We start from the raw sequence: 11966 nt of genomic DNA, 5'->3' as shown, positions 1-11966 counted from the left end.
GCACAACAATCTAGTGCAGTACTGAAAGGCTGGTGTTCTTTTAGAAGCTTTATCTTTCTAATGGGAAGTTAAAACGAGGCCCTGTCTCTTTTTAGGTGGACATGAGAGATCTCAGGACACTACTCCAAGAATAAATAGGCTTATTATTCCTGGCGACCTGAGAAATGTTTATCCCTCAGTCAACATCACTGATGCAGATTACTTGATCATCACCACATTGCTTCTGTAGGAGGGTACTGTGAGCATAGTTGCTGTTGCACTTCTGAAATTTGAAAATTCACATTCTTAATTAGTTGTAAAAACTTTGGCATGTCCTGAGATTATTAAAAATGCTGTGGTTAAGGTGATCTTTGTTCATTTATCTTTTTGAGCAATAGCTTTAATGAAATGATTTGTAACCGTTCCACCACAGGATTCCTTTACATGTCAAATTCACATGTTTATTTTGTATTTAAATTAGTGATTATTTAATCTTCCTTCCCAACAATTCTGTCTAGTCATAAACAGTAACCATATAATTATCAACATTATGGTGCCAAGAGAAGTAACGGACCTTGTTTATGGTACTTTTCACATGCATCCTCAACTGATCCTGTCCCGTTGAGAATAAATGATTGAATATTATCTTTCATGTTCAGGTGGATGTGATTTTGTCATGTATTGGCTTTGCATTGTTGGTTAAATGTATAAATTTCCTTTACAGCTTGGGGATAGTCAATTAATATGAACATTGATGTATGTCTGCATGGACTTTTCAGCCAGATATAGCCACTAAAATGACAATGACAATAATGATATCATTAATGCTCAACTCGTCTCACAACCTGTGGTAGGGAAGAGATGCATCACAAATCGCAAATACCCACGTTGCTGAGATCACATAAGCAGCTCACCCTCAATTTCTATGTCTTGTTTAATTACTGTGTCTCTTCCTCTTTTTTGGTCATCACTGCGTTTATGCATTAATTGCAGACTATATTTATCGCATAATGTTAACATTAGTACTTATCAATATATCATTAGCATTTTAGACACAAAAATCTGGAGTAACAGCGGGACACAGCTTCTCTGGAGAGAAGGAATGAGTGACGTTTCGGGTCCAGACCCTTCTTCAGAATGGTTAGGGATAATGGAAACGAGAGATATAGATGATGATGAGGAGGGATTAAGAACAATGAATGAAAGATATGCTAAAAAGTAACGATGATAAAGGAAACTGGCCATTGTTAGCTGTTTGTAGGGTGAAAATGAGCAGCTAGTGCGAATTGGGTGGGGGAGGGATAGAGAGAGAGGGAATACCCGGACTACCTGAAGTGAGAGAAATCAATATTCATACCACTGAGATGTAAGCTGCCCAAGCGAAATATGAGATGCTGTTCCTCCAATTTAGCCTCATTCTGACAATGGAGGAGACCTAGGAGAGAAAGGTCAGTGTAGGAATAGGAAGGAGAATTGAAGTGCCCGGCAACCGGGAAATCAGGTAGGTTCAGGCGGGCTTAGCAAAGGTGTTCCGCGAAACAATCGCCTAGTCTGCCTTTGGTCTCACCGATGTATAAGAGTCCACACCTTGAACAACGGATGCAGTAGATGAGGTTGGAGGAGGTGCAAGTGAACCTCTGCTTAACCTGAAAGGACTGTCGGGGTCCCTGGACAGAGTCGAGGGAGGAGATATAGCGACAGGTGTTGCAACTTCTGCGGTTGCAGGTGAAGGTACCTGGGGAGGGGGTGGGAAGGGTGGGAAGGGATGAGTTAACCAGGGTTGCGGAGGGAATGGTTTCTGCGGAAGGCAGAAAGGGGTGGAGATGGGAAAATGTGGCTAGTGGTGGGATCCCATTGGACGTGACGGAAATTTTAGAGGACATATTAGCATTTTAATGTGATTAATCTCATTCATACATTCATTTTTCCTTGCTTGTTTTTTTTCTCTTAATCCAATATTTATTTTCCCTTTGATGGACACAAAATGCTGGAGTAACTCAGCGGGTCAGACAGCTTCTCTGGAGAAAAGGAATAGGTGACGTTTTGGGTTGAGACCTTCTTCTTCAGATTATCCCTTTATTTGTCCTCCTATATCAAATATGCCCCAGTTCATCCTACTGCTAAAAGCAATTCCATTATTTTAGAAATGATGGTGAGAAAATAGGGAAGAACTGATATATTAGCCTAACATATTTCTTAACAAGGGAAATGTTGTAAAAATAGAATATAACATGTAATAATTGAGTAGCTGGAAAGGAATGATATAAATAAGCACTCTGAGCATGGATTTATGAAAAGGAAGTTATGTTTGCCTAACTCAAGTTATTTGCAGGTATAATTAGTAGAATAAATAATGGAAACCAGTTGATATATTGTATTTAGATCTTCAGAAAGTTTTTGATATGGTCCTACTTTGGGTTTGGTCAACAAATTTGAGCACATGAAATTGAGGGAAATGTTCTGGCATATATAGGTTACTCTCAGTTTGGCTGGCGGAGTACTGTAGGGATTGGAGTTCCCACTACAAAGTAACTAACTGAGTGGACAAGATGATGCAGATGGAATATGATACAGGAAAACCCACTCTGGAGTGCAACTTTGGAAAGAGATTGCAAATGAGTGGAATGCAGAGGAATCTAGATATTCTTGTTCATAAATCACACAAAGTGAGTATGGAGGTGCAGAACGTGGTAAGGAAGCTGAATAGCATGATAACAGGGTTGAGGTTTAGAGATAATTGTTTTAAACCATAGGGCGCTATTGATGCCACTTCGGAAGTACTGTGTGTTCTTTTGGTCCTCTTATTCATTAAAAAAATAGACAATATACAATAGGTGCAGGAGTAGGCCATTCGGCCCTTCGAGCCAGCACTGCTATTCACTGTGTTCATGGCTGATCATCCACACTCAGTACCCCTTCCTGTTGTTTCCCCATATCCCCTGACTCCGCTATCTTTCAGAGCCCTATCAATAAGATCCCCTCTCATCCTTCTAAATTTCAGAGTATACAAGCCTAGCCACTCCACTATCAACATATGACAGTCCCGCCATCGTGGGAATTAATCTCGTGAACCTACGCTGCACTCACTCAATAGCAAGATTGAGATATCTGCATTATGGATAGCAAGATGGAAATATCTGCATTAGAGGCATATATTGCATGTTGGCGCCGACACTTTTGGTACCATTATTCAAAGTCCAGTTGGTTCGCGCGATCCATGTATTGGAGCAGTTCCCGTGAACCGACGTCTCCTCTCCAGGGGAAATGCCCTTGCTTGACACTGAGAAAGATTGCCTGCAACCTCAGAGCAGCTGGCAAATGCATACTCATACACACCTCCAAACAGCAGGCTCAGTGGCTCAAACCACTAATTCCCGCTGAAAATATCACCTCGGCAGCAGGCATGCCACTGCACGTCAGGCTCTGAACACAAGGACTAAGTCCAAATCATTAGATTCACTCACTGACTCATCTGTGAAGTTCTGCTATAAAGTTAGAGAAATTTAACATGTTTATAAATTCATTGGAAAATGTTTGTAAAGTCAAAAAAATCATAAATCAGGGGTTTTGTTACCCAGGGCAGTCTGTAATTTCTTTCAGCACTATAACACTAAAGATGAAAGTAAACATGAGATAGGTACTCATTTAAAAAACAAGTTAATGGACCACAGCAGAAAATGGAAAATTATTATTATATTAATTTATCACTTCTGAGTTTTCATTAGAGGAGACATGAGTCTTTCCTGGTTGGTGATAATCCAAGTAGGATTATTGACTGACATTAATGAGGTGGAAATTCTAGACAAGGTAAAAGGGATCAAAACAAATGAGCTGAGGTGATGGATGATATTTATCCCAGGATAGAAAGAAAGATGATAAATGAGACTTGAGAGGTTCTGACATTTCTGTATGAGAATCAATGAACACTAAAGAGGTAGTAAAGGCAGGAAATAAATTTAACTATTTAAAAAATATATTGTGCAAAGGCACACCACACAGCATTTTTAATATATAATTAATGACCAAAACTGCAGCTTTAGCAGTCATGTTATGCTGTGAGATGGGGTGGGTGTGGGGGGGGGGGGGGGGTGGGGGGGGGGGGGGGAGAGAGGGGAGGGGCTATTTATTGGTTAGTTGCTTAAAATTGAAAATAAACATATATTTAAAAATATACATATTTGATTCTGATATGATGATGCACAAACTAAAATACTTTTTGCCCAAAACTTGCATACTATGCTGCAAAACTATTCTTTTATAAAATGGTTGCAGACCATTTATTTTGGTCCACACATCACCCTTCACATCCTTTCAGTTACAGTATGGCAAGCATTGAACTAATTACTAATGTGATATACACTACGCTGGTGATTTTATTTTTTTTGCATCTGATAGGATAATAAACAAGTCTGTTTTTAAATGATGAAAGAGGCACCTGCAGAGCGTCTCTTCATAACCAGTGCAAAATAATCCATTCCTGATGAAGTGTTTTCTAAAGTCCTTATGTTGTTTATGTTTTAAGAAATCTTTTGTTAATCAGGCGAATATCCTCTGTAAAGTTTTCCTGATCCAAACCTTGCTGTTGAAACATCAGACCTCAGGTCCTCAATGCACAGAATGCCTATAGAAATACACACTTGCATGAATGCTAATTAATAAGTGATGACCTCCACATCCCATCACTGATTTATTTTATGGCACAGTGCTATGAGTTGATCTGTGACAATGGGATAATAAAACCATTTATTGTAGAATAAGCCGGCAATTATGTTAATTTATCCTACTGCAGGCTGTGCTTGTGCACACGTTTTGAGGAGAATTAAAATTATTTCAGCGCAGGATATTGCAGTTCAGCCACCCTCTGAGTCCTATAAATCTTTTCAACGTATAAATTTAATGCCTAAGATTTCTGGAACAAAGTGCAAAATATTAGATCATGATTACAAATGTGAATTGAAATATTAGGTTAAAAGATAGACATCAATCGCTGGAGTAACCCAGCGGGTCAGGCAGCAGAATGGGTGACGTTCTGGTCTGAAAAAGGGTTCTGACCTGAAACATCACCCATCCTTTTTCTCCAGATGCTTACTGACCCATTGAATTACTCCAGAATTTTGTGCCTATCTTTGGTATTAAACCAGCATCTGCAGTTTTTTTGTTTCAAGATATTAGCTAAAAGAGTTTGGCAGAGAAACCCATCCACAGCCTGAAAGATGCACCATTGATTGTTGTGTGTCATTGTCAATGGTTGTAGGTCTTGTACAGCAAACTATACTGGTGCCCAAAGCTAATCAAGAGCACACTCGGGGTCCACCAGGGGTAGGTATACTGGTTGTGGCGAGCTAGAATTTGATACAATGTGAAGTTGGGGATGTGGGGAGGGGGGAAGGAGCCTTAAGGAGTGAAATCAAGGCTTGAACACTTGGGAGTTTGTTGGGTGGATGTGGATATTGGCACTATGATGGAGCTTGGATGGGAATTCAAAAGGAAGATGATACATCATAGAAACATAGAAAATAGGTGCAGGAGTAGGCCATTCGGACCTTCGAGCCTGCACCGCCATTCAATATGATCATGGCTGATCATCCAACTCAGTATCCTGTACCTGCCTTCTCTCCATACCCCCTGATCCCTTTTGCCACAAGTTATTGTCCTGCGTTGAGCCCCATCCTGACCACAAATTATTAAAATATAATGGTGTCCAGCTTGCTCAACGACAGTCTCTCCCTAAGCAGTTATCTGCTGGAAATTACACATCTGATGAAAGGTTGACGGAGAAATTGCATCAAGTTTGCAAAAGCAATTCTCAACGGGAATCTTAGATTATTGGAGAGGTACAAATGGTATTGATTGCAGATCCACTCCAGAAAAACCCCATCAATTTTCACTTGCATTGTGCTGAGTAAACAGAGTGCTTCCTAGACCTTGGAAACAACACTTTATGGTCATTTACTTTGGATAACTTGGTGTTAATGTACTTATAAGTGGAGAGGGGAAGAGAAAAAGCAAAAGATGATGACAGTGACTCAACATGACTCTTCTGACTGGAGCCTGACAGTGCCTGCAGCAAAATGAATGACCATAACTGGCACCGGCCCTTTAGTCTGTCATCCAAAATATGCTGAAGATAAACAGCAGCCCTTCATTACCCATCTACAATGCCACACTAAATAGTAAATTGTGTCTCATTTTTTGTCAAGTTTGCAAAAGGCTTCTTGGGACGCTTCTTGGGACACTTCTTCTTCTTCTTACATATGGCGTGCACAGCCTAAAATTGTAGGACAACTTGTTCTATTTGATCTTATTTGATTGTGCACGCCAGGCACTAATTGGCACAAACTGCACCTTAAAGCTCCCGATGTTTCCTCTCAACTTTATCAATCCTATTATCCTCTAAGTCTTCTGCTGACAATTGCTTATTAATAGTTTTCAGCATTTTCTGTACTACTGATGTGAGGTTAATGGTTCTGTGTTTCTCCCACCCTCCTTTCTTAACAAATAAAGTAACAATCTGTGAGAACATGTCTAGAAACTTTACAACTTTGGAAAATGATTGTCAGTACACTATTTTCACATCCAACTCTTTCAGATCCTTGGAACTTAGGCCATCATGATGAGGGAATTTGTTGGGTCTTCGACCCATTAGTTGCTCCAATACCTTTTTTAAATTCATGTTAATTGATTTTAGCTTCTCATTCAGTCCCCCTGCACTTTTTGGGAAGTTTTCTCTATCATCTTCTGATAAGACGCTCATGAATTATTAGTTTAATTTATGTGCCATTTCTTTCTTCCTCAATATAATTTTTCCAGTCGCAGTTGCGGGTTTCTGCTAATCTTTTCCTTTGTGGAGAACCATCAAAGATCTTACAGTCGAATTGTAAGTTTCTTGCTGGTTTACTCTTACGCTCAGTTCTCCCTTTTCTTATCAATGCCTTCATCCTCTTCGACAACATTCTGAAATCTTCTAAATCCTTGGGCTATCTATTTCTGGCAGCATAATAAACCTTTTCCTTTGATCTTTTAATATTTTGTTTGCCACAGTTGGGTCATTTTTCTTGTTGTTTTTGTGCCTTAAGGGAATATACATCTGCTATGAACTATATATTAACTCTAGACTTGACCACTTCAATGTAATCCCAGGTTGACCTTATCCTTCCATCTGTTAGTTCATAACTATCCAAGTTTCTGCTGCGCATGTCCTAACGGGTTCCAACTCTTATATAAACAACACACTGTACCTGTGGCTCCCAGTTAAGTAATTTTCATTTAAACTTCTTTAGCCTTGATCTCAAATCCCTCCCCTAACTCGCATCATCCTTTCAATGTACTTATTGCAAAACAGTTGCAATGTCTTTAAGCTCTGACATCTTGACCATATGTAAATTTAACACCTCAATTAGTATTCCAAGTGCTACTAAGGGTCTAAATTCCAGAGTTCCTTTCCTAAAATTCTCTGTCTCATCCTGCTTTTTCTTATTTAATGCATTCCTTCAAACTATCACTCCAAATAAAACCTTTGGTTATCTATTCTAACATGTCTTTAAATAACTTGGTGAAATATTCATTTGCTAGTGCTCCTATGAACTACAGTACATTGTTTGGTCATCTAAATTAAAGGCACTGTGTGAATATCTGTTTCATTATTATTTGTAACTGTTAAACAACTTTGAACACTACAGCACAGGGGTAGATGCCTCAGCCCACAATCTTTGTGCCGCACATGATACCAAGTTAAACTGATCTTATCGGCTTGTACATGATCCATATCACTCTATTCTTGCACTTCCATGTGCTTGTCCAAAAGCCTCCTAAACGGCACTATCGTACCTACCTCCACCACCACCCCTGGCAGTGTGTTCTAGGCCCTCACCACTTTGTGTAAAAAAACTTGCCCTGCATATCTCCATTAAACTTTATGCCTCTCACCGTATAAAACTTGGAACATTTTACTGTAATATAAGAAATGCAAATAGTTGTTGAAATAGTGAAACAGGAAAATAACATTTTGTTAATAAAATGAGGAATTTGTTTTGGTCAATACCGGAAAACATGTCACATGAAGGCACCATAGAAAAGGCAGATATCCGTTTTAGAGACCATTGTGTAAATTTCTTTGCTATTTTGTCAGTTCTGTTGCCTTTGTATTGTTTTCCGTCAAATTCATTTCCCTGACTTGAATTGTGTGTTATTAATTTGTCTTACAGGTTCTAAATAGGTGATGATACTAAACAAGCTGATACCAAAACAATTCAGATAGAACATAGAACAGAGAACAGTACAGCACAGGAATGGGCCTTTTGGCCCACAATGTTTGTAGTGAACATGACCTAGCTGAACTGATCTCATCTGCCTGTAGATGATCCATATCATTTTATTCATTGTATTTCTATGTGCCTATCCAGAATCCTATTAAATGCTACTATCGTATCTGCCTCCTCCACCACCCTTGACAATGCATTCCAGACCCCCTCCACTCTGTGTTTAAAAACTTGCCCCACGCATGCATCTCATTAAAGTTTCCCCCTCTCACCTAATAGCTGTGCCCTGTAGTGTTGGACATTACCACCCTGGGAAAAAGGTATCAAATGTATAAAAATTTTATATACTTCAATCAAGTCTCCCCTCAACCTCCGACATTCCAGAAAAAAACAATCCATGCTGATCTAATCACTCCCTGTAGCTGAAGCCTTCTACTCCAGGCAGCATTCTGGTAATCCTCAGCAATCTCTCCAAAGCGCCCACATCTTTCTTGTGGTGGGACGACCAGAACTGCATGCAATATTCCAAATGTAACCTACCAAAGTCCTCATGGAGCCTGCCAAAGTCCTATGAAGCCATCATAACTTCCTGACTGATCAGTCTGAAGAAGGGTCTCGTCCCGAAACGTTGCCAATTCCTTCTCTCCATAGATGCTGCCTCACCCACTGAGTTTCTCCAGCATTTTTTGTCTATCTTCGATTTTACCAGCATCTGCAATTCTTTCTTAAACATAACTTCCTGAGTCTTGTACTCAGTGCCCCTAGCAATGAAGAAAAGCATACCATATGTCTTCTTTACCACCCTATCTAGTTGTGTTGCCATATTCAGTGAGCTATGAACTTGGACTCCAAGACCCCTCTGCACATCAATGCTGTTAAGGATCTTGCCATTAACTGAATACTCGTTTCTTACATTGAATCTCCCAAAGTGCAACACCTCACATTTGGTCGGGTTGATCCATCTGCCATTTCTCCACCCATTTCTGCAGTTTATCTATAACCCGATGTTTCTTCTGACAGCATTCCTCACTGCAGCTCCTCCAATTTTGGTGTAATCAGTAAACTTACTCACCAACCCATCTACTTAGCATGTCTAGATATTGAATTAATTAATTAAATTTATTGTTGCAATCATTGAAGTCAATTTGTCTAACTAATATTGGATAATGTATCTGGAATGGAGTGATGCACTTTGTCTTTGACAAACCTCTGTGAATACTTATGAAATATACTTCAAATTGCTAACATCCATCTTTCATGTTAAATAGTAGAATGAATTCCAATTGTCCTGCCTCTAGAATTATTACTGGGAAAAACATTACAATTCTTGTTTTCATTAATGGGATATGCATGTTAATCATGTTAATGTCAAGGATAGCATTTATTACGTCCTTTATTGCCCTTGGAAATGATTTCAACGACATGCCCTCTCGAATCTCTGCAGTCTTCATAATAGAGGTATTCCTCACTAAATGGAAAATTCCTGGAATTTAACATAGTAGAGAGTTCTTGGAATTTCATGTAGTGACAGTGAAAGAACAGCAGTGTATTATTAAATCAGTATTAATCTTGGAAACGGCAATATTCCCATGTTGCTCAAAGAGGTTTTGTCAAGTAGATTGCAGTCCATTTTGTGGATAGTACTCACTGTAACTTCTGTATTCCTTAATTCCGATATTGACGGTGGAGATGTTGCTATTCATTCAGACCTGAATGGTATTGAGGTTTAGTGTAGTTGAGGTTTTAGTCATCCAGATGCTTGATCGACACCCTCCTGGCTTGTGCACTGTGGATGTTCAAAGAGCTTTCATGCATCACAAACTACAGAATACTCTAGTGTCTGCTGTTGGTGCCACAACATTTTTAAATGGCTGGTCTGGTTCATTTCTGATCAAGGGTAACTTTCTCAAATTATTGGCACCAAGAGACTTGGCAATGGTAATACCACAAAATGTAAAGAGGAGTTAGATTAGCATTACTGTTGTGGGAAATGGCACTTGTGGGGCAAGGATGTACTCTCTGCTTGTCGGCCAACACCTGAGTTATTTTCTACATTTATCTAAAGGTGTTTCATTACCTGGTGGAAGGACATAGGGCATTTACATTTTAATAGCACCTATCAGATTATTTTCAGGAATGGCTGTATAGTCAACAAAGAGACTTGTAGTGGAGTCATTGTTATAACATGGTTGGAAGCCATTTTGTGCACAGCAAGCTCCCACAAAAACACGATCAACTCCAAAGTATTGTGTATTTACAATGCTGACAGAGGGAGAATGCTATCCAGGACTTTCAGGCTAACACACAGACTTCTCTTTTAATATATCCACCGTAGAAAGCTCAGATTAGTATACCCTTTGAATGAAAGTCATTCCAGCAGTGTGTAACTGGAGTGGAATGTCCACCTAGATTTTTACAGCTGCTACTTTAACTACAGGTGGCCTTTAAACAAACAAACAGTCACTTCCAGTGACACTTGTGCAATGATACACTGTCAAACAATGTAACACACAGCCTTCAGTATTTTTAACTTGCAACTAGACCAAGTGGGACTCGTTGGGTCCCTGTCACACGGGAGGGCTGGTCCCCAAACACAATATTCCACTACTCACCCATAGCCCCCAACTGTGCAGGTGCGGCTGACGGTATCCGTTGTGACGCCACAGATCCCCATTTTGATGCGAGTCACACCAACCCGTGGGGGGGAGGCGGGAGCGATGACGGCGCTCACCTCCCCCTCATCACAAACCCCCCCAATGAAAATTTTATATATTTTTTGTAACTGAAACCTCGCCCCTATTCCACCCCCCACAATGAAATGGGGACCTCCCCATCCCAACCCCCACAACGAAAATGTCAATTTTTTGTAGTAAATGAAACCTCTGCCCTATTCTAACTCCCACAATGAAATGGAGAGCTCCCCCCCCCACAAGGAAAATAAATATATTTTTGCAAATTAAACCTTTCCCCTATTTCAACCCTCCCACAATGATAATTGCAATATTGTTTTGTAAATTAAACCTCCTCCCAAGAAATCTTGTTTTTTTAAATGAGATTTGGTGCAAAATGAGATTCCATTGCGATGTAATGGTGTTTATGTAAATGAGATCCCATTGTAACTTCTTAGCTGCTAACTGCCACTAAGTGGGGGTTTGTAAAGTTAAAAATGTGAATAACTTGTAAAATATAACATCAATCTGAACGAAACTTGATACAACACACCACAGGACAATGGTGAGTAAGGTGGTTCAAAAATTGTAGCGCTATCGTACCATTTTGGCGTAATTCAGGCCATGAATCCCACACACACAAGCACACAAACAAACACGCACAAATGCAGACAAGATGAGAGTTTTAGTAATATACTGGACCAAGTGCGACCCATTGGGTCCCGTTCCTCCAACCACTCACCCATAGCCCCCAACTGCGCAGGCGTGTCTGAGGGGTTCCCTTTGTGACGCCAGAGATCCCAGTTGTGACGCGATTCACAGCAACCCTCCCCCAACTGCACCTCTCCATCACGGCAATCCTCCCCAACTGCGCCTTGCCATCTCTCTTCCTACCCCTATCCTCCTCCTCCCTCTTCACCCTCCACTTCTTTCTCTCCCTCCCCTAACTCTCCCTTCCTTCCTGTTCTCTCTCCTCTGCCCTCAGTCACTCAGTCCTTCCCTCCATAACCCGCCTCCCCTCCCTACCCCCTTGTCTCCTTCTATCCCCCCCCCCCTCCTC

General features: G+C 40.3%; 1 protein-coding gene across 9 annotated transcripts in view; it reads left to right on the top strand.

The window, feature by feature from the left end:
* The window catches only part of anks1b (ankyrin repeat and sterile alpha motif domain containing 1B), a 646306-nt gene that overhangs the window by 216332 nt on the left and 418008 nt on the right, over window positions 1-11966 (top strand). The gene's annotated exons all lie outside the window — the stretch shown is intronic.

This window comes from Leucoraja erinacea, chromosome 22 (assembly GCF_028641065.1).
Source record: "Leucoraja erinacea ecotype New England chromosome 22, Leri_hhj_1, whole genome shotgun sequence".
Lineage (NCBI taxonomy): Eukaryota > Metazoa > Chordata > Chondrichthyes > Rajiformes > Rajidae > Leucoraja > Leucoraja erinaceus.
This window is presented reverse-complemented; position numbering and strand designations above follow the sequence as displayed.